Source organism: Mastigoproctus giganteus, chromosome 11 (assembly GCF_048544385.1).
Source record: "Mastigoproctus giganteus isolate SK-2022 chromosome 11, ASM4854438v1, whole genome shotgun sequence".
Classification (NCBI taxonomy): domain Eukaryota; kingdom Metazoa; phylum Arthropoda; class Arachnida; order Uropygi; family Thelyphonidae; genus Mastigoproctus; species Mastigoproctus giganteus.
This window is the reverse complement of record NC_143585.1, coordinates 80,485,635-80,509,650: the sequence shown is the minus strand read 5'-3', so window position 1 is coordinate 80,509,650 and position 24,016 is coordinate 80,485,635. Positions and strand designations below refer to the sequence as shown.

Below are 24,016 nucleotides of genomic sequence, written 5' to 3'. Positions count from 1 at the left end.
CTGTCCAGTTTCAACTACACACAATACCCTTAACTAACTCAACTTTGAATAATTAAAAATACCATTTTCTGGCTAAAAGAAAACTTCCTAAAAGCCAGTCTAAATCGCTTACCCGGCAATTTGAATTTATGGCCTATAGTTCTGGAATCATTTATAACAGTTAAAATTTCGTCTTCATTTATTTTCCTATTCCCTTAGGAGCCTCTCAGATCTCAAACAGATCCATTATAAAGTGCCTGATTGTCAAGCTTTACAGATGACATATCAGGAAGATCAAGGTCTTCTTTTTTAGGTACGGCCTTATACTTGGACATAGTATTTCAAGTGCGGCCTTACAATTGCCTTATACAGCAGGATTACGACCTCCCTATATCTACCGTCATATGTTCGATAAATTATCGATAAAGCACCATAGGCCATTCTTCCAACAGTTCAGAATAGGATTCATGTTTATATAAACTTTTACCTTATTTTCAGATTCTGAATCAATCCTGAAGTACGGCCCACATGTTATGAAACACTCTACATGTACGCATTACACTGACAGCCTATACATGCATGGCTGTCAGCTGTATAATAAATAAACTTTCTGTTTATAATCCGGGACGATCACACGGTCAGTTCACAAGGTACAGAGAATACCAGAAACAGCACCGTATTTAACAGTCACAGGCTTGAACGCCGGTCACTCAGAGCACGTGTACTTATGTACCCTCGCGCTGACTTGTGTACTCTCTCGCTATCAGCCGTAACATATTATCATATGCAGACGACCTTAAAAATTTTAACATCAGTCACAAACCTGAGGAAGCAACCACGGTCTTCCAGAATGCAATGAAACAAATCTGGGATATCAACAGCTGCTTACAGTTAATAGAACTGGAAATAAATCCATCTAAATCAGCGCAGATGATATACACTAAAACAAGGAGGAAGATCCCTCTACCGTTTACTATCAGTGGAGTCTTAATTCGGAACGTCGATAGGTATGGCACAGAAACCTTCCCTTCCAAAGTCATTTTAGGGAAGACAAAAATACATAAATCCCTTGCTGCTGTCTGAATTTTTATTTTATTTTTATTTTTATTTTTTATTTTATTAGTAACAAGATACACAACAGGTAACCATTAACAGTGTATCTGAGATCAGATCAATAAACATAATAACAATAATGTGAAATCCTACAGGACGATAAACATTGATATAGATTCAAACAATAAAAGCATATGTACAAACGAGGATTGTATTAAGTTAAGTTACCGGTAAAACAAGTAATAATTAATCCGTTAGATTTAATTGCTCGACAAGAACTGGTTGGATTTCTGGACATAAAACTAATCAAAAAATATACACAGAATTGTGTCACCCCGGTTGCTCTTTATGCCACAGAGAATTGAGCATTGGTCCCAAAAACGTATCTAAAACATATCGGGATGGAGTACTACATATTAAGATGGCTTAACCGAATAGTTGGCATTCCCCATCTCCAAAGCAGCCTTACTCTTAGAAACAATTCCACGGATGATTATAATAACTACCCGGAACATCATCAACCTAGGTTAACTCATAACGGGAAGACTTGATGCTGTGGACATCCACAGACTCATTGCGCAACCTAATTCTAACAGCAGAATTACAGACCAATAAAGGGCGCAGATACGTCCCTCCCTTGGCCAGCTGCGCTGTTTGGTAACATTCCCAGATAACACACTCAAGATTTGTCAACGATATAGACACTGATCTTCAGAGGATATTCGAAGATAGGGGTTATAGAAAGAGTTTCTGAAGAAGCCTACTCCATGCTACAATTCTAAAATAACACCACCTAATGAATTATATGGTATGTTTTGTACACAGTAAAAGAATAAGCTAATAGATATCCAATTATTAACAGTTACATGAAACTCGTACTATAAAGTATTAAGTTTAATAATGTAAATACGAATTTTTTGTATAGTTTATATTTTAAATACATGTATGCTTATGTATAACTTTCTTTATTGACCTCCTAGTGCATGAATGCTGTGTCCGGGCCAATGTAGTTTATTTATTGAATAAATAATAATAATAACATACACCGAGTACTAACATATACTAACACCGAGCCAGAAAATATCATGCGAAAGACAAGGCAATGATGACCAAGAGCCGCCAAAACCACCCGAAGTCAGCAGTGGAAAGAGGGAGGAAGGGGCTTGATAGAGCAACAGAAAACAGCGATAGTTAACCTGAAGGATTACTTCAAGAACAACACAGCACCACTCCACCAGGCCATAAGGAAGATAGATAAGTGGTATACCCTACTCAACCTAAGCGAGGAACCCCCTCCCGCCCACACGGCACAAGAAACGAAGTTAGAAAGATGGGCAAAGAAGACACTCCATGGCAGACACTACAATGACCTCCATCAAGATCACATCGATAGCAATGCTTCCAATACATGGCACACAAGCTGGACGCTCTACCCCGAGACTGAAGGATTCATGCTGGCCATCCAAGACCAGGTAATCAACACCAGAAACTATAGAAATACATCGCAAAGGAGCCCGGTATGTCGAATGACACATGTCGACGATGTCACCTGGCCTCAGAAACGATCCAACACATCACCGCGAGGTGCAAGGTGATCACCCAGACTAAGTACCCTCATAGACACGACCAGGTGGCCAGGATAATACATCAGAAGTTAGCGAGGAAAATACCAGTTGACCAAAGAAAGTGTACCACACTACAAGTACGAACTCCGGCAGTTCAAGAGACCCGAACCCACAGGCTATACTGAGACCGCACCATAATAATGGATAAAACCATCTCGCACAACAGACCGGACATAACCCTTGTGGACAAGATGGAAAAGACTACCCACCTGATTGACATAGCGGTGCCCAACACTAGCAATGTCCAGAAAACCCATGAGGAGAAAATTAGGAAGTACACGAACCTGAGACATGAGGTCAAGGAGATGTGGCATATGCAAAAAGTATCGACCATCCCGATCATCGTGTCAACCACCGGTATGGTGCCAAAGACCCCACATAGCAGCCTAGCAGCAATAGGTCTCTCAGAGAACACCTACAAGGAACTCCAGAAAGTCACAATCCTGAACACCTGTAGGACAGTCAGAGATTTCCTCGACCAACAGTAACACCAGACATTACAACCATCCTGTGTACTTGGTAGCAGTACCCGTCACGGAGTGGAATCCCCCAATCAGGGAGAAATAATAAATAATAATAATAACCATCGATTGCACATCAAGGACATCCAGTCGGACAAAACTACCAGTTGAAGACCGGTGAAGAGATTGAAGCAATCTCTTCACCGGTCAGGGAAAGACCTACAAATATCTGAGAATGATACAGACCCACCAGTTAGAATACTAGGAGATCTAGGCCCGCCTGATTGAGAAATACCATCAGAGACTGAAAAGCCTACTACAATCAAAGCTGAATGGCGGGAACATGGTCGCAGCAATGAACACTTCCACAGTCCTAGTACTAACGTACTACTCCTTCGGGATCATAGATTGGACTAACACCGAGTTGGAGGAGATTATGAGATCGACCAAGATAATGATGACCAAGAGCCGCCAACACCATCCGAAGTCGGCTATCGAGAGACTGACCATAGCCCGTAAAGAAGGATGGGACTGATGGCCTCATTAAACAATGCAAAATAACGCATTCTCTTCAAATAACGCATCATACTCTGCATTCAGAGTGAGTTTCAGAAATTGGTTTGACTACTGAAGTGAATTAGCCTTAAAAAAAATTATCTTCGTTTCACTATGAATAATATTAATATTTATTATTATTTATTTATTTATTATTAAAACTTGCGGGATTACTTCCAGGAAAACACAAATCTACCAAGCCATAAAAAAGGTAAACAAATGGCACACGATACTCAACCTTAACCTCAACAAGGAGATCGCACTCACACAGAGAAAAAACAAAGACAGAAAGATGGGCGAAGAAGACACTACCTACTTGATCGACGTAGCTGTGCCCAACACCAGCAACCTATAAAAAACATACGAGGAAACGACCAGGAAGTACTCAGACCTAAAACAGGAAGTCAAAAAATGTGGTATATGAAACAAGTAATAACCGTCCCAATCATCGTGTCAACCACTGGAATGGTGCCGAAGAGCCTAAATATGAGACTAGCAACGATAGGCCTCCCAGAGAACACTTATATGGAACTCCAGAAAGCCACAATCCTGAACACTTGTAAGACAGTACGAGAGTTTCTCGACCGATGATAACAATAATAATAATGATGATGATAACCGGACAAAACCAACCACCTCATGCACTTGGTACTAGTACCTGTCACGGAGAGGAAAAAAACCCATAAAAGGAGAAAAGGTTTTTTCATAATAATAAATTTGCTCTTAACATCACACTGCTCCACTTTGTATTGAATAAATCATAATAATAACGATGGATTGCATCAAGGACATTCTGTCGGACAACACTACCAGTTGAAGACAGGTGAAGAGATTGAAGCCATGACAGAGGGAAAGACCTACAAATATCTGAGGATGATGCAGACCCACCAGTTTATGTTGCACACAAAACACTCTGTAAAATCCCAAATATCTCTCTATACATTAAAAAAGTTTTCCTCCTAGTGATATTTATTCGAGCCAATTGGAGAAGAGGGCAAGGCAATTATGTCACTACAAATGCAATAATTATTGACAACTGCATCCATAACGTTCACCAACCTCGTGCACGTGCTTCCCTGTCTAACATTTGATGTTCCATTGTAAGGTTTTTTGTATATTAATGAATATTGTATTAATATTGTAATGAATATTGTATTAATGAATATTGTAAATACAGTAATTTAGTATTTTGTAAATATTTCAGTGAAATATTTTAGTACTGCTCTTTGGGATGCATTATGAAATCCGAAGCAAAAGGCCTTTTCCTAAGTGACATATGTAAACGCAGGTGAATAATTACATTGTGATATTTATTTCACCTTGAGAATTCCGCGCACTACAAATGCATAGGTAAATAATTGCATAGGTCATTTCCTGATTAGATATCACTCACAGTGATATAGTGTTTTTTTGTCTGGCAGCACTGATGGTCTCCCCCAACTCCGCATTTTCACTCTGTGTAGAATACAATACTCTGCATAAGGCCAGGGTGTGTGTTTGTGTGTGTTTTGTGAAGGGGTAATGTGGGTTGTGTTGTTGTCTGGCCACGTAGTCTGGAGCCTGTGGAGAACCACTAACATCCCCAGTTTCCATCACCGCCCCGGGGAGGCGGGCCAGGCCTTATTAGGAGAGAAGAGAGCTCTGGCGGGAAAAATTCTGGTGTAGTCTAGGAATCCAAGGAGTTATGAATACGTTTGCCTTCTTGCTTCATAGGAAATTGCTTTTTAATTTTTTTTTAATTAATTCAGTAAGTTAATGACGTGCAAATTGTGGATCACCAAATATTTTCGAAAAGAAGTGAATACATCGTTAACTAATGATTAAAATCATCAAATATTCGGAAAGTTTTAATTCTTTTGCTAACGAAAATGCAAAATAACGCATTCTCTTCAAATAACGCATCATACTCTGCATTCAGAGTGAGTTTCAGAAATTGGTTTGACTACTGAAGTGAATTAGCCTTAAAAAAAATTTATCTTCGTTCCACTATGAATAATATTAATATTTATTATTATTTATTTATTTATTATTAAAAATACTATTTCTATAAAATAAATAATCAAGCACACAGCTGAGGTCGCAACATCCAAAGAAGGATTGATTAAATCGTAAAATACAGGAATGTGAATAATCTGCATAAAAATTCTTCTGAGCTAAGAATTGAATGATCGTTAATATTCAAAACATAATATCAGTTGACTTTCTTGACTTCGACTTACTTTGTTTATCAACCGCTTCATTTTTGCTCAGTCAATTTGAATCCATTTATGCTTAGCTTTAATGGGATCTCTAGAAGTTTTAAGTCCATATGTCATGTTAGTTTTAAATATAACAATTAATGTAATGCATAATGTTTAATATCATAATGCAATGTAATGTTTAATCGAATGAAGTGTATTATGCACAGCATAACGTATATTATCATATATAATGCATAATACAGTAAACCCTCGATGTAACGGACCCCAATATAACGGATTTCGGATTTAACGGACCGGACAAATAATAATACAGTAATGTACATATTAATCTCGTCCATATCATTTTTTTAGGTTATACAAAACTTCAAGTGTTATTATTAATTAAAAATTAATAATGACCTATTTCCATTATTGTTTTGATAATTACTTTTATTTGTATAATGAAATTCAGGAAATTGTATTCTTTCTGAAAACGTGTTCAAATAGCTATTTTCCCAGATTACAGATAACAGATAAGAGCAGGCGGTGACTTGCGAGCTGAACGCGATTCGAGACACTAAACTGCAGATCTACCGACTCGCTTTGTTTCGGTTTCAGCCTGCCTCAAGCTATCGTGCGGTCAGGTTGTATACACAGTGTTTCTATGATTTCTGAATTGTGACTTTATTTATTAAATAATTTTGCAATCCTTACAATTTAAAATGGCATCAAGTGATAAAGGAGTTAAAGAATGCGTGTGAACTTAAATGTGGCACAGAAATAAGAGCTAATTGAGAAATCAGAACAAGGCGTCTCAGTAGCACGTGTTTGTGAAATTGACGGTGTAAAAAACAAACAAACTGTTTCTGATATTCGTAAATCAAAGGCCAAATTGCAACATTTTTATTTACAACAGAATATTACATATTCTTCATTATAATTTATATTGTACAGTACTGTATATTTTATCAAAGCTTTTTTTTTTTTTTTTTACATTAAGAACAATAAAAAATGCCTCCCCAGGTTACATTCGATTTAACGGACTTTCGGCATTAACAGACACCCCTTCTTCCCTATTAGTCCGTTAAAGCGAGGGTTTACTGTATTATGATTAATGAATAATGTTACAAAACTTTTGAACCCTCCTATTCTTTATGGCTTTATAGCGGTGACTATACTAAGCATTAAATTAATAAACAAAATGCCATTAGATACAAAATCCCAAGAAGATCCTTATTAACTATAAATAACATTTAAAGCCAATATCTAAGTTCCTCAGTTTGTCAAAATACGAACTCTAAAAGTAGGCTATTTACTTCTGGGTCTCTCTGTTATTTGATCTGCAGAATATAAGGGGTTTTTTTTTTTTTTTTTTTTTGTTCTAACCAAATTTCTTGCGGATTTTTTTTTTTTTTTTTTTTGGACTCTCCATAGTCTTTGTGATGGTTATACCATTGGCTTTCCGAATAGCACCGAACAATACCTGTCGACTGTATAGCAGAAAATGGACTTCCGTCCCACTGAAAGCCAACAACCCGTTGATCTATTTCCGTCTCGCCAGCTGACAGATTTGTTTACGTTTTGCACCTACTCAAAGGGAATCCATAATTTTGTTGCATATAATTAAACCCTCGTCCGCAATTAAATGGAAACACCTGGTGCGCGTGCTGCGTGAAATGTCGTGTACTGCTCTGTTAGGGGTGTTGCCGTACATTCATCGTCTAATCAAGTGGCAACCCGCTGATCTCTGCGTTCCCGGAAAGTTTGTAGGAAGTCTTTTATCTGCCTTAATTAAGAAGCAGTCGTCTCACTTAATGCTTGGATGCCGTGCTCAAAATAGAGCCGATCGTCCTTTGTTGATTCTAAGTAACAGCCGAAAGTTCTATAGATGGGAATATTGGCCAATATTCCCGTCTACAGAACTTTCGGCTGTCACTATAATACAGAGCGGAATATTGGCATTAGCCAATGTTCCACTCTGTATTATAGTTTCATATCCACATCGTCAATGCCAACACTCTTCTGAGTTTCAGAAGAAATTGTGTATTATTGGATAACAAACAATATTTCAGTTGATGTGAGCGATTCCGCAGTACGGATTCACGCTTTCCCATTCATCGTTAAATTGAGGGGGGTGTCCGTTGGGGTATATTCTCCCAGGAGTAATTAATGCGTTCGCATAAATCGCTGTATTCTTGATAAGTCTGAAAATGGTTGAGAACTATCATGATTACTTCGACACGAACAAACCGGCTTGGATGAGTTTGTGTACGCACAACCTTACAACCATTGTTCTCCATGCGGAGTAACAGTTTTGCCACCGATGTGGTTTTATAAAAATTTAGTATGGGTACCAGATGAAAGACATTAAGTCTTTCATTTTGGGACGCACGAATTTTAAATCGCCCTATACATAAAGTACCAACAAAACTAAACTTGTTCTATAAAAGGTGAGGGTTTCAACGCCTCAAAAATGATAAATAAAGAATACAATGTGGCAGAAACTACCTTAATAGCCAATTTAGATAGTTTCAGGAAAATCCAAAGACGTTGCGATTTTAATATATCACACAAGTACAGCAACTTTCAGGGCCTAACTATAGGAAAGAAAAAGCAAAAATTTTCCATGACCCGTCTTGGCAAGAAAATTATCCTCTCGGATGAAAAAGTTAACACTAAACAACCTTCGAGAGGTGTTGGAAACACGCACCCATAAATTCTTGGTTGGGCAATGCCGAGATATGAAAACTGTCTCCATATTGTTGAACCAACTACACTCAAATGTTTCTAATGTTTTCTATGAACGACATCTTCATTCAACAAGACAATGAAGAATGAACCATTCCCTTTCGCGCCAGACGTATGCAAATAGGCTTTTAAAAATACTGAAAAGGCCTCCCTTGGCGCACCAACTGGCAGAATCTCAGCCCAATCAGAACATCTCTGTACTGGGACCGAATGGGATACACGACGTGTTGATCCATCGCCGTTGTGCAATCATCGGATGCTCTGCGAACAGCACAGCGGGCCATCAAAGGATGTTTCGTAATCTCATGACATCCTTGACACTGCGCGCGTTCAAGCTTTCTTTTTTTTTTTTTTTTTTTTTTTATTTAATAATCACAATAACAATCCAAAGTCTTATATTTGCAGAGAAATTTGCAGATTATCTCGTAGACAAATATTAGAAGAGAATTCAATTTTTCCTTCATGCTTTCCATACTTGGACTACATCGGAGGAAAAATTCCATTTTCCCCCCATGTAATTCAAGTATGGAAATAACTACAAATGCATGAAATCATTTCATTCGAGCTTTAATGTTTGAAGTTTTATAAATCTCAGCTTTCAATTTTCGCATTTCTTAATATTTTAAATTTTAAGTATTTCTTAATATTTTCAATTTTAAGAATTGAGAATACGTGATCAGGTGGCGCGTTTTCCGACACAAATTGTTAAAATCAAAAATTCAAGAATATCATCAAGCATGTATAACCAGACAGAATTTTATTAAATGTTTAGGGCATTATTTCAAAAAATAAAAATTTAATTTCAAAATAATATTTTAGTTTTATTAATTCTTTTCAAATTATATTTGCCCCCGACTTTTTTGACTGGCAGGGTACATCATAACATCCATAACACATGTTATTCTTTAATTATATATCTCACATAAAAAATGTAAAAAAACCATCTCATCTATAATGCATATTGGTTACTTACAAATTACTTAATACTTTGAGAAAATAGAACCAGGCACCCATAAATTCTTGGTTGGATAATGCCGAATCTGTGAACTGTCTTCTCTATATTGACCCCAATCCCGTGACTGATGTCAATTCACCAGTAATAAAGGAATCCTAATCTCCTTCCTGGTGCCCAATTCAACTATAATAGGCCGCAGGAACTTTGGTGCCAATCCACGGACGCCCTATGCCAGAGTATACTCTCGTCAAAATAATTAGTTTTAAACTTATCTAACCACGAGGTTGTACCGGAGTTTTTATAAACAGAACATTTATTTTATTTTTGTTCTCGCTATTACTATAGAGTCTAGACTAATCTGTGGAGGTCATTCCTTTAAATTCTCGGATACATATTCGTATATAAAATTTTAATGGGTAAAATTTTTATATTACATTTAATTTTTTTTTTTTTTTTTTTTAACTTTAAAAACTGTAATTTCGAGTAAAATGATGCATAAAAACTTTCTGGTGTGCCTCCTTTGAGTGAATAACCTATAATTTTCCCACTCTAATCAAATTCTTTCGCAACATAAGAACAGCCGTAAGGCGGTCTCTAAAAGTCATTACTTTTGCAGTTCATGTTTTGCCTAGTAGAGAATTTTTTTCTGTTAGATGCTGTAAAATGGCAAAGTACTTCAGTTACAGCCAAATTATATATAAAAGACAAGTGATAATCGCTGGGCAAACAACAAAACGCTGAATGTTTAATGTGTACTTGAAGACATACAATTATTTCGCAAATGACTAAGAAATTCAGACAGATAATAAACGAGCAGCAAACCTGTGACTACAAGCTGATGGAAACAAATGAACAATACCCTCAGAGGCTAGAAGGAACAAGGACAATACCCTAAGAAGCCACACCCATTCTTCATAAGAACATAAAGAAGGGTTGTGAGACTGGTCTAGCCTTGATGCTTGTGTACACCCGTAATAAATGTAGCCGCACCACCAGAGTTCTGGTAATGACGACATTAAGCGCTCGTCTATCCTTATCATGGTATGACGAGCCCTGACAACGTTATTAATTTGCATATTTTTATCTCGGACAATAAGATCTGATCCAGCAGGGTACAAACAAGGCGGAAAGTCATTACGTTCGACAGCACAGCGTGGTGCTAAGATTTCAATGGGCTTTTAAATGAAATCCCGTTCTGGAACATCACCAATGAGATGAAAGACACCAGACGAAAAGTGTCTGTTGACTTGACTGACCTCACTACCCTTGGCCTAAACACTACAAGGTTTCTCCCCTACTTCAGGAAAATACTAGTTGACAAACGAAATGGGTGGGGTTCGTAAGTGGTCTTCAGCGATTCGAGCAATGACCCGATAGAGGTTGTTCATCGGAAGGGGAAACGTTGTGTTAAGTTCACAACCTTTGTCTAATTTAAATTGTGTGACTATAATCATGTAATTAAAGTGCGTTTGTGAAATTTTTGATAAACGCATTTATGAAAGCGTAGCTTCTCCACCCACTCCCGTCAGAAGACGAATAATGAAGAAAAAGAATAAATAATTTATTGTACAACACAAGGGTATATGCAATACCATAACTATACAAAGTCCCTTAGCAGCATGGCCAGGGGTTAACAATTGCTAGAGGTTGAGCCTCGCACGAAAGGATACAAAGAACAATAAACTATGCACAAAGTAAAAAAGTGAGATTAATAGAGTGCTAATATGCGAAAAGGTAGCATTAGGTTATCAACATGAGAAATCAATTTCTTTCTTTAATATACAAGAAAGGTTACAAGTGCAACGTTATCTAAGTATCACTTCATAGAGGAAAAATTCAAAGCGGTAGTGAAAAAAAAGTTCCTATGAATCTACGAAAGACCTCTATTATTATGATGGGTAGAAACAGTGGCGGATCCAGAAAAAAATGACAGGAAGGGCACCATTTTGTGCACAAACAAAGCACAAAATAATGCACAGAACAAAACAAATATGACACTCAAACATAATGTGACCGGCGGACACAGGCACACAGCTAAAGTCTGAATCACTTTGAAGTAAACATTACGCAGGACCAAACTGTGTGACGCCTCGAACTACAATGGCGACCACATCAGCATTAGTGTTGCCAACTGTACTAAGCTGAAAATAGCTGAGCCACAATCCAAAAATAGATAAAATCCTATGTTAACAATGGGAAAAAAAAAAAAAATTTGTAGCTAAGGGAATTTAAACTATTTATGTATATTCTCCGAAAAACGACATGGGGGCACGGGCCCCATGTCGTTTTTCGGAGTTTAAGGGTTTTTCTTACCCTGACTCTGCAACTGGGTAGGAAAAACTTGGCTAATAATTCATTCCAAGCATGGAAAGAACACGTAAACATGGCATCAGATAGAATGGTAACAAAAGAAAGTTTCCACGAGATCAAGTAAGTGGCTTCTGTAGTTTCCATCGGTTGTATTCAAATTTCTTTGAACAAGATTGTACTGAGAAACGGGGGGGAAGGATTTCAATGGGAAGTTATATTAGAAACAAGTTACATTACTTGAATAAATTACTTGAAGTTACATTCGCTACCAATAGGACTGTCTGTCGCTGGTTTTCGCCTAGTCTCACGAAGACATTAGTAGTGGGGCAAATGATGAAAGAAAGCAAGCTTAAACAGCATCAGCCACACACACACACAAAAAAACATAATAATAATAAATAAATAATGAATAAAATAAATAAATAATAACAAATACATAAATAATTCCCATTTCACCTATCCATTCCCTCCAATAGTTTGTCCAGTTCTTCCTTGAATTTATTTAAGCTATAAACTTCCACAACAGATGGAACTTTGTTCCAGCTTTTAACCACCCGCCGGCTAAAGGCAAATTTCCGTACAACCATTCTGTAATCGTCCTTCCTCAATCTGAATTTGCGTCCCCCCCCTCATATGTGGAAGAGAAAGAATCCCATCAGCATTGAGCTTGCTCAATCAATTCAAAGACCTAAACACCTCAATCAGATTTATCACCTGGCAGGTACCTAGTCTCTAGTCTAGATGTTGTAATTTGCAGAACTGAAGCATTTCTTGTTAAGAGCACCCTTTGTTCCACTCACCAATCTTATTGCCATTGCCTGTACCCGTTCCAGCAGCTCTACATCCTTCCTAAAATGAGGCCTCCAGATGTGGAGGCCGCGCCATTCCATTATAATTTTTATTATCAGAACATGGTTCTCTTAACTTCAAGCCTTTTCAAATGGCCTAGTCAATACAAGACTTTGCAGCTGCAGCTCTGAAGAAACTTGAGGTCATATTTTATATCTTTAAATAAATAAATATATTTAAATAATTTTTATTCTGATTCAAGAGCCAGCTTGTAAACCAATGTTAATAATTTATCTGAAGTAATGAAACAGTCTTACTAGAAAATGAAACTTCCTTTCAAGCCTTTCAAAAATTTAATTTTGAAGTCTTCAATAACAGGAAGTAATTAATACCTAGACCTTCTTCATATCGTAGTTTCATCCTGGCTGGATGAAACTAATTCGAACCATGCAAGTACCTTAGCAGCTGATGCTAAAACGATTCCTATGGCTATATCTTTTTTTTTTTTTTTTTTTTTTTTTTTTACATCTAAGGTGATTTTTCTATTACCTCTCGACTTCCAGGTGATTTTTACTACAGACTTGACAACTGAGCTACAATGCTGGACAAAATTAACAAAACAGAACACGTAGAAAACGTGGTGTAACTCGTGCAGCTTGCGATGAATCGGGACAAAATTCGGTATGACTGCGTACCATAGAATGGCAATGAAATGAGGAGATTATCCCCTCCAACGGCTAAACAGGCCAAATAGCGGTGAATCATGCTCGATATAAGGGTCTCTGTAAGATTCTGTGGCAACAAATCTCATTCTTCCACCAGCGCAGACCTTAGCTCACCAAGTGACCAAGGAATCGGCGGTCAGTGTGCAATGCGACGCGCCAAGCCAATGCGATGTCCCAAGGGCATCCCACGCATGTTCCATAGAATTTAAGTCTGGTGATCGTGCTGGACACAGCAGTCGTTGGATATCTTCAGTTTCAAGCTGTTCCTCCACCGCTTTAGCTCTATGTGAAGTGGCGTCATGCATGAAAAGAAAATCTGTACCCACTGCACCCCTAAAATGTTTCACATAAGGTTTGAGGATCTGTTCTCAGTACTTCTGAGTATTTACGGTACCCCTATCAAAAACATGAAGGGAGTGCGGATGTTCATCATTATTCCACATCACACGAGAACACCACCTCCATCGTAACTGTCCTCTTCTCCGATGTTGGAAGAATGGTACCGTTTTCCTCGTCGTCTCCAGATGAAATAACGTCTAGAATATGTTTGTAGGCTAAAATTTGACTCATCAGAGAACAGAACTGTACTCCATTTGCCAGAGCTCCAAGTCACATGTTCATGGCACCAATTCGACGATCTCTGCGGTTGTTTAGGGTTAATGGGATACAACCCACTGGCTTCCTTGAGCAGAGTACACTTGAATTGAGCCATCCTAACACAATCCGGTTGAAAATGTTTTCACCTGTGGCCACAGCAACCTCAAGAGAGAGTTGATGAGAGAGTTCAAGAGATATTTTATAATTATGGCCCGCTTGCTCGTGGCAAGCGGGCTCCTTTGTAGCAAAGTGGCCAGAAACAACTAAACAACAAGAACACATATATTGCAAAAACATAACACTACACTCATTTCTGGCCATTTTACAGTGTTCCCTATCATTACATTACAGTATACAGGACATCGTAGGGTTCCGTCTTGCTGTTAGAACCAGACAGCGGTCTGTTCTGGTTGACATAGCCTACGGGCGAACCTGGCCGGCTCTTGTTAACGATTCCAGTCTCCTGAAACTGCTTCCATAGTACCGAGAAAACACTGCGTGATACATTAAACCAACGTACCACCTCCGCCTGCGACTGCCCGGCTTCAAGGTGCCCAACGGCTCGCCATCTCAAAGAATCATCTAAACCAATGCTACTCAAAGTGTGGTCCACGACGAACTGGAAATATGAATTTCCAATTCGTCGCAAAAGCGACGAATTACAAAAGCATCGGTCCGCGATGGATTTGAAATAAAAGAAACTGGTCCTTCACCACAAATAGTTTGAGAAGCACTGATCTAAACTACGATGACTTGCTATCTTGAGTACTGGAGATGTGGCTATCGCACTGAGCAAGCCAAAAGACGGGAATGATGTGGTCGTAACCCATGTGTTTATAGGCATGAATAATTTTCATAATGTGCGACTCTCTAATGTGGTAGATCGATTTCTATTGGATATTCGGAATTTTCATGCCAGGATGCCTATTACGTCATATATTCGCCTTCGGCGACGCTGTTCATAATAAAATACTGATGAAAAACATTTAGTTCTATTAATTTTGTTGAGCAGTTTAGATATCCATGGAAAAGAGTTACCAACAGTCTGACTTTCCTTCTAGGTACTTAAACTGAAGACTGAAGATATGAAGTCCGTCTCTGAGTGGGGTATTTCTGTTCATCCTCTTATTATTTTCATTATTATGCACTGACTTTGGATTTTGGTGTGGATTTCTCTTTTACCTTTTATTTCTCCTAGTTTTTAACTTCTGTCCTATTTCTGTTTTGTGAGTTTTTTTGTTTTTTTTTTTTGTTTTATTTTGCTAGTCCCTACGGTGGGTAGGATTGGCTGGTCTTTAGTTTTTCCGGGGACGTGAGAAGTGCAATACTAGCAGATTCTCCAGTACCATTGGGTTGGATACCCAGTGGTACTGGAGCATGTTCTAGTTTTATTGCACTTCTTCCAGTGGATGGGGAATTCTTGTCTTATCGCAACGCAGTAGCCGTAGCCGACTAGTTCAAAACGCGTGACTACTAAATACGGTCCTATTTCTTGTATTTTCTATATTTTGAACCTTTCTGGCCGTGTAGTCCTCCCAGAGTATAAACAGAAAATTTATTTTTATTTTATAATTATGGCCCGCTTGCTCGTGGCAAGCGGGCTCCTTTGTAGCAAAGTGGCCAGAAACAACTAAACAACAAGAACACATATATTGCAAAAACATAACACTACACTCATTTCTGGCCATTTTACAGTGTTCCCTATCATTACATTACAGTATACCGAAGCGGAGTTGAACTAACTTTCAGGAACCGCTCTACATAAGACACGTCCACATCTCAATGGGAAGGAAATGATCCGGTAAGTGAAACTGGCACCTGTTTGAGCAAAGTTTCGGAGAACGAAGGTCAAGTTTGGAACTCTCCAACACACGGAGTTCCAAAGGTTTGCGGATTATATTTTTTCATTTACCATTTTGACTATATAGCTGGCAGCCTCGTTAGTTCCAATGATTTTGCTGATTGGAAGAACTCAACCAGAAGCGATGTGTATAATCTATCGCTTCTGGTTGAGTTTTGTGATGAGCCCCTCAATATAATAATGGAATCGAAATTGCAATCAAAGATCATCCTACGGTCTCTTTGTTTCTCTACACTAGGGACAGGAGTTCCGTCAAGCGTGGGTTCAAGAACTGTACGTGAGTCAGAGGAAAAAAACCAAAGTGGCAGATTTGCCAGGTCAAATGCAGATTATTTTATTTATTTATTTATTTTGAGGTACAGCTTGAGTTCTGTCAAGGTATTGCTGATGGTACTGGTTATCCTTGAAGGTATGCAATCGAGTTAATTTTGGTTCAACAGCTTTAAGTGTTATATCAGTATAGAAAATTATTAGAAATAAGATTATTAATAATCTAATATTAGATTATTAGAAACTACTTGAGGTCATCAATGTCACAGAAATGATTAATTTCATTGGAAATATTATTAATTTAAAATTATATCAGCTTCAAACTTGGATTTCACTGGTGTGATGAATAATTAAGACGATTTAAAATCAAGGAAGAGGATAACGTTGATATCCTAATGCGACAATTAAAACATACTAAAAAATGCAGTCTTCACAGTAATGTAATTTTTTTGTTTTCCAAACACAAAAATGAATTTATCATCATAATAAACAGCCTTCTAAAACTTTTTTCTAATTAGAAGGGGAGGCAGAAATGCCGTTTCTCTCGGGGCTCCAAAATACCTCGGGTGCTCTGATAATGACCATCTCTTTAAGCTTTTATACCTGAAGATCTATGAATAGTTTTCACTGGGAGAAATCATTTGTAATCATAAATATTGCTAATATGGCTAACCAATGTAGTTCTGATATTTAGAAAACGCGTAAGGGTGTACTTGGGCCAACACCAATATCTGCTCGATGTGACCTGAAAGTGATATTAGGTTCGTTCTGTGCCCAGCTCTACAGAAGAACTTTCTTACAGGCTATTCACCATAAGGCAGTCTAGTGCCTGAGCTATGTCAAAGCTACATTTACAACAAAAGCTGTCAGAAAATTGACAAATTCTTCACTTTTTAATTAAATACATGCTATTCAAAACGAACACACTTTCTGGCAGCGACAGGTGCGATGTCTTCCCCCCGCAAGCTGACTGTGGGGGATCACCCTCCAACCTAAAAAGAGCAACAGGGAACACAAACAGAGGAACAGTGTATTCCGCTCATGCTTCACCTCACGTAACATGGACGCTACGTGATGAGGTCCCGAGTCAAGGCCATGATCAGTTCTGGTGTTGTGATATCCTGTTGGATGAACAGGGAAAACCTGAGTCCACTGTAATATATATATTTATTTTTTGTTGCATTTACGTCTCTAATTAAGTTATTCATAATGAAATAATGACAAAAAAGAAAAAAAAGTCTATTCTTTTACGATTGTAGGTATGCCTGAAGACAGAAAATTTATTTTACAGCTGTAAATATCGTAAAAACTACTGTTGCCTCCTTTTTCAATAAAACTTATTGAAAAATTAAAATACCAATAAGAAAAAAAATTTAACATTCCATAGAGATTCTGCTAGCATATATATATATATATATATATATATATATATATATATATATATATATATTTTTTTTTTTTTTTTTAATTCTTTAAAGAATTATGCGATGGTTGCCGAAGAACCGAATGCCAGCATACCTCCACTTATGAGTAGGTCACTACAAGATTCTACTAGTCCTGACCCGAATGGTCTTTCTACCACCCTTTTTTAAAGAAACGTTGTCGTCCCTGTTCATCTAAACATTTTTGGTTTTCTAAACAAATGGCAATTGTTATTCTTGAGCTTTTAAGTACGCTCGAATAATTTCAATTTACAACAAACGGGAATAGAATTGATTTAATTAGTTACCTTCCCATTACTGTACTTAACGCTATCGTCAAAACCAATAGTTACCTGTACCCTTTTATGGAAATATCAATAAGGTATTCTCCCTAAAAATCCACTCTCCACTCTCACTGCATTTATCCAATTTATACAAGCCAATAAAAGTAAAGAAATTCCTCGATATATTTCATATATTTTTTGATTCTGTTCATCCCAATTGTCTGTTTATACTATATTTAAATGATTTTTTGTCCGTGTTCCAGTCTGCCAACATTAAATGGCAACTTTTCGCGGATGATTTGAAACGTTACAAAATTATTAATTCTGACTATATATAGCGCAGAACTTCAATCTTGTCTCAATTCTTTCTCTATTTAGTTGAACAAGAACAATATATTCCTGAATACTTAAAAGTTTTCGCTCAAATTAAGATTTAAAAACGCGTCAGCCTGTACTGACAGCTTTTCAAATCCATGTGATCACAGAATACGGTAATATTCTTGCATTCTCTCTCTCTCTCTCTCTCTCTCTCTCTCTCTCTCTCTCTCTCACACCCTATTTGGCCATACAGGAATATAACAAGAAAAAAAACTTATTTATTTGTTCCTGGGAACAACTGTGAAGTGTTTCGAATCCCCATTTACAACTGTCCCCGCGAAGCTATTACTGACAAAATACTTCATGTTAAAACAACAAAATAAAACCAATTTAAATTTTTAAGTATTAAAAGAGGAATAAATTCAACATATTTTAATTTAATAGTAACATAACATACCTTTATCTGCAGTGCAGAAAACTATGTTGGCCACACTCGGCTACGATCATCCATTGATAATACTGAGTATGTCTTCTACAAGGTTGCAGACCTCAAACTGTCTGTTACATATAGGCCTAGGCCTATTGAATAGAATACGATTATTCAAATATTAGTATTAAAAATAATAGTATATTAGTAAATATATTTTAATATTATTAAAACATTTGCTCGTAAAGAGAGTATATACAATTTATAAAATTTTAACTGACCCACTTTGTTTTATTATACAGGGCGATTATAAACAATCTTCCAGAACTTTTTTTTTAATAATAAAATTTCAAAAACCAGTAGAGATACGGCGAAAAGACACATAAAATAATAAACGAAAACTCAAAAATTTTGACTACTGTTGCACTGGTAGAATATCATCCTTAGTTTCTTCCACCTCAGATGAATACGGCGTCAGCACATTTTCAATACAATTGATGGAGAGCCAACTTGTCGGATCTCTGTACTTCAGAACGTATCATGTATTATCAGAGATCTTGTGATACGCTACACAAAAGAGGCCATTTTCAAGACTTATTAATCAGCGTCCCTTGAAGAAGAAAACGTTAATTGTCATATGAAACTAGATTATGGTATCCAAAGGAAACTGTCAAAGCTTGCCGGCGATTTTAAGGTGGTAAGGGTGGTTAACAATTCGAACAAAGTCAGGATGCTTCATATAAAATCTCAATGGATATAAAATCTCAGGGAATAATAAAAAAAAAAAAAAAACTAGATTTCATGGAATTCCCCAATGGGTAACGGGCATTTTTTTTTTTTTTTTCGCAATAAAAAGTATTAAAATTCGGAAGATCAATTGATTATCCGGATGTCATTCGAACAATGGAATAAAATGCCACCCCAAAAGGAAGAGGCAGTGAGTCTGGCTAAATTCAAAGCACAATTGGATCTTGTGATGATGGGAATAGTATTAATATTCTGTTTTATGTTTATTTTATTTTATTTCTTTATTATTATTATTATTTTTTTTTTGACTGATGTAGAAATACTAACAGCTAGAATAAAACTGAGTTTTCCTTTAGTAGTACAGCTTCCTTTTCACTGTATGTTTGTATCATTTTTTTTTTCACAACAAAGTTTTAAAATTCGAAGATCAACTGATTATTCGGACTACATTCAAACAACAGATAGCAACAAACAAATTTTATAATGCGTTACTTTCAGAGAAGTCTGTATTTTAATATAGTAGGGAATACTTATTTAAAATAGCTGAATTAAGTTAAAAAATATATATAATTTAATTAAAGAAAGAAATATATATATATACTTGCAAAAGAAGAGAGAAAACTTGCTATTTTCAAAAAAGTGGGTCAATCTCTTTCTTTTCTCTCTCTCTCCTCCCAAGCCGTACCCTGTGAACCCGCCCTTATTGGCAAGGAGCCTGGATTTTCCCACCTACAAGTTCATTGATCATTTTCAGTAGGCAGAAGCAGGCGATGTGGGAGCAGTACGTGAGGTCACACAGGAGGGCTCTTTTTTTGTTTATGTCGTTGAGGAGGGGAGTGAAAATAAAAGGATGGCGGTACAAAAGAGACAAGTTTTTATTTTTGCATAAAGCGACAAAATATGTTGCCCTGGCTCCGTCTGTAACGTCTTAAATTACCGTATTCCTGTGGAACCTGCTTTCTGTCACCTTTCTAGATGCCACTTCAGTCCCCCCCCCCCCACCATTCTTTCTTGTTCCCTGCAAACGTGACCAGCAATAATGATACTTGACTACCCTCCAGACTGCCGGAGTTAGGAGGAAGCTGAATTTCTAGGGAAGATGAGTTCATGGCGAACTACGCAGAGGTTTAACACCTGTCGCCTTCCGGCTGCACCGAAGTATGAACAGCTGGAGATCTTTCTGAATAATTCCGAATTCGGTGTTTCACAGATAGTTCACCACTCACTGATGCTAATGACTGACAAACACTCCTCACATAGTAGGAAGTGCTTTTATTGCCTAGCAGTTGAACACTTTAAAAATAAGGAACTTGAGAAACTAAATAGAATTTGCAGTAATTTTTCTAATAAATTAAAAAAAAAAATAATAATAATAAATAAACAAAAATAATAAAAATTGCAGAAGCCTTCCGCCCCAACTGTAGTGCTACCTTAAACATTTGTTCTTTGCCAATTCTCCCTCCTTTTAATAATCATCATCATGCCTGGTCGCGCAAGCCAACAAACTTGTGATTCCTGCGGCAAAAATATTAAAGTCTTTTTGATCTGTAATGGCCCCTGCAAAAGAACCCTAGGGGAGTGCTGTTCTGGAAGTTCTGCGATTCCAAAGATAAGTTCCACGCCTCGATCTAGATACTACTGCAGCCAATGCAAAAGCGGCATTTCAAGTGCTGGAAAAAACAACGCAGAGAGAGACAGCACTACAACTGACCAAAATCACACTATGAGCAATATGTCGTCAGAAGATTTTTTACACACCTGTCAGGCCTGCCTGAAGAAGGTAAAACACGTAATAATCTGCAATGGCGACTGCAGCCGATCCCTATGCGGCAATTGCTCAGGACGGTCACTAATTTCTAAAATGACAAAGGTAGCTAAAGAGCGTTACTTTTGTGCCCGATGCCAGTGCAAACCTGCCCCGAGGGTCGCCACAGAAGCTAACATGCTGCCAGCGCAGAATGACGACCCCAAAGACTCTACATCACTGAATACAGATGCTAACACCGTACAGTCACTAGATGGATCTATAACAGAACAAATTCATTCACTGCGCCTAAACCTGGAGGCAATAATGGCAGAACAGAGCAATCAAATCACTACCATTGTCAGAGGAGAAATCATAGAAGTATGGTCCCGAATGGAGCATGTTCTGGTAAATCTTCATGTAGAACATGAGAGAACGAAGGCTAAGCTAGAAGCTTACCTTGAAGGAAGGGGGAAAGAAATGCCACAGCGCCCCCTATCCTATACCCAAGCGCTGAGGACAACTCCAGATACAACCGCAAGCATCAAACTACCATCAACAAAGAAGAAAACACTACTCAGCACGCCACATCTGGTCATAATAAAGCCAGTGGAAAACTCGACAATAGACAGTAGCGAGGCAGTAAAAACTACCGTTGTCCAGAAACTGGCCAAGGACTTCAAAACCACAAGAATAAAGTCCATCCGAAAAACAAGAAATGTTGGAGTAATCATTGAAACAACAACCAAGCAAGAGGCTCACTCTATCATCACCAATCCAACAGTCAGTACCCTAGGTCTTACAGCAGAAATCCCTAAAAAGAGAGGCCCATCCATACGTATATTTGATGTGGGCAAGGATATCACTCCAGATAACATCACAGATGAACTCTTCAACAGAAACTTCCAAGAATTAACTGACATAAGTAATGCCAAGGAACACATCAAACCAAAATATCACACTAGCTCCAAGTCTCCCCAGCTATACAATTGGGTGGTGGAGCTTTCTCCACAGGCATGGAACATGCTCAAACTACAGGACAGAGTCTTTATGGGTTGGAGCAGTCACCGCTTCAAGGAGCACGTGCCTGTTCCAAAGTGCTTCCGATGCTGCCATTTTGGGCACACCACCCACACATGCATGCAAACCGTGTCTACCTGTGGGCACTGTGCCCAAAAAGGGCATGACTATAATTCTTGCCCAAACAGATCTACAGATACAGTTTGTGCAAACTGCAAAGCAGCAAAGCTCGATGCAGCACATTCTCTCAGGGACAGTAAGTGCCCTGTTTATCTAAAAGCTAAGAGGAACCAACAAATAAAGACCGATTATGGCAGCACGCCCTAAATCATTCAACAGCAATATCATAAAGTTTATCCAACTAAACGCCCAGCGAGCCCGTGCAGTAAGTGCCCAGATTAGAATCAGAGCCGAAGAGGAAAATGCTGACATATTAATTCTACAGGAGCCATATACCCATTCAAAGCAAGTCAGGGGATACCCCCTGACTTTCAAAATCATACATACAGATGAAGATACGCCCTGGGCTGCCATAGCTGTCCGTAACCCTAACATCATGGTTACAAGAATTTCCTCCCTATGCACTGCATGGGCGGCGTGTGCCCATGTAATTTGCCCGTTGGGAGCCTTCTACCTCATCTCCCTCTACTGCAGACCTGGCCAAGATATCACTCCAACAATAAATTATCTACGTACAGTCCTTGCTACACTTCCCAACAGCAAGATTATCCTTGGGGCAGATGTAAATTGCCGCTCTCCTACCTGGTACAGCCTGACCACTGATCGCTCTGGGTGCCACAATGGGCAGCTTCTTGAAGATTTCCTGGCCACTTCTCCCTTCCTGGTTCTGAACAAGCCCAATAACCTGCCTACCTATTCCAGCACTCTGTGGGAATCCACAATAGATATCTCCATAGCTACACGATCCATTTCCAGCAAAATTTCTGGGTGGCAGGTCAATGAGGCCTGGACCACCTCAGATCACAGAGCTATTACATTTCAACTTACAAGATCCATTGATCCAACTCCACCACCTCACTACAATATTAGTCGCTATGCCATTAACAAGGCCAATTGGGAAATCTTTTGCTCCACGCTGCAGACCATGATCCAGAACCACAACTCTTCTGATCTTCCAGCACTGGACCCCAACCAACATCAAAAGCTCACAACAGAAATCATCATCCAGGCCTGCAATCAATCAATTAGAAAGAAAAGACCAATGCCTAATGCCGTCCCATGGTGGTCCCCAGAGCTGGAGCACCTTCGCCGAATTGTACACTCCAAAAGAAAAGCCTTTCAGAGAGCTCGTACCTCTTGGCCCCCAAATGAGGTCAACACCCTCCGTGAAGAATATCGAAGAGTCAGAAACGACTACACCTCCCTTATAAGGCAGTGTAAAAGATCATCTTGGGAACGACTCGTCAAAACGACTGGCAATACTGAACCCTGGGGGGTGGTGTACCGCATCACCACCAACAAGCTCCCGAGGGGCGAAGTTATCCAATCCACTCTCACACCAAACGGCACTATGACTACATCGTGGGAGCAGTCTATGGCCAATATTCTGGACACGCTTTTTGGTACAGATACTGATCCTCTGACAGTACAACAGCAAGAAATATGCCAGGCAAACAACATCTACTTCAACAATGCTGTAGAAGACCAATTTACCACAGATGAACTGCAGCAGGCTCTTACCAAAATGAAAGAGAGGAAATGTCCCGGACCAGATCTCATTGAACCCGAAGTCCTTAAAAAGACCACCCAAATTAACATCCAGTTTCTACTCGACCTCTTCAATAAGTGCTTGTCCCATGGATCTTTCCCAGAAGAATGGAAAAACGCCAATGTAAAACTGATCATAAAAAATCCGTCTAAACCACTCCAACAACCAGAGTCATACCGACCCATTGCCCTTTTATCCATGGTCAGTAAACTGTTTGA

At 38.3% G+C, this 24,016-nt stretch overlaps 1 protein-coding gene across 1 annotated transcript in view; it reads right to left on the bottom strand.

Moving 5' to 3' along the window:
• The window catches only part of LOC150078186 (kelch-like protein 10), a 252,986-nt gene extending 234,300 nt beyond the window's left edge, over positions 1-18,686 (bottom strand). Inside the window, exon 1 of the mRNA XM_090385275.1 lies at positions 18,589-18,686. The gene's annotated coding sequence lies outside the window, so the exon portion shown is untranslated. The remainder of the gene's footprint in view (positions 1-18,588) is intronic.
• Positions 18,687-24,016: the final 5,330 nt, after the last annotated feature.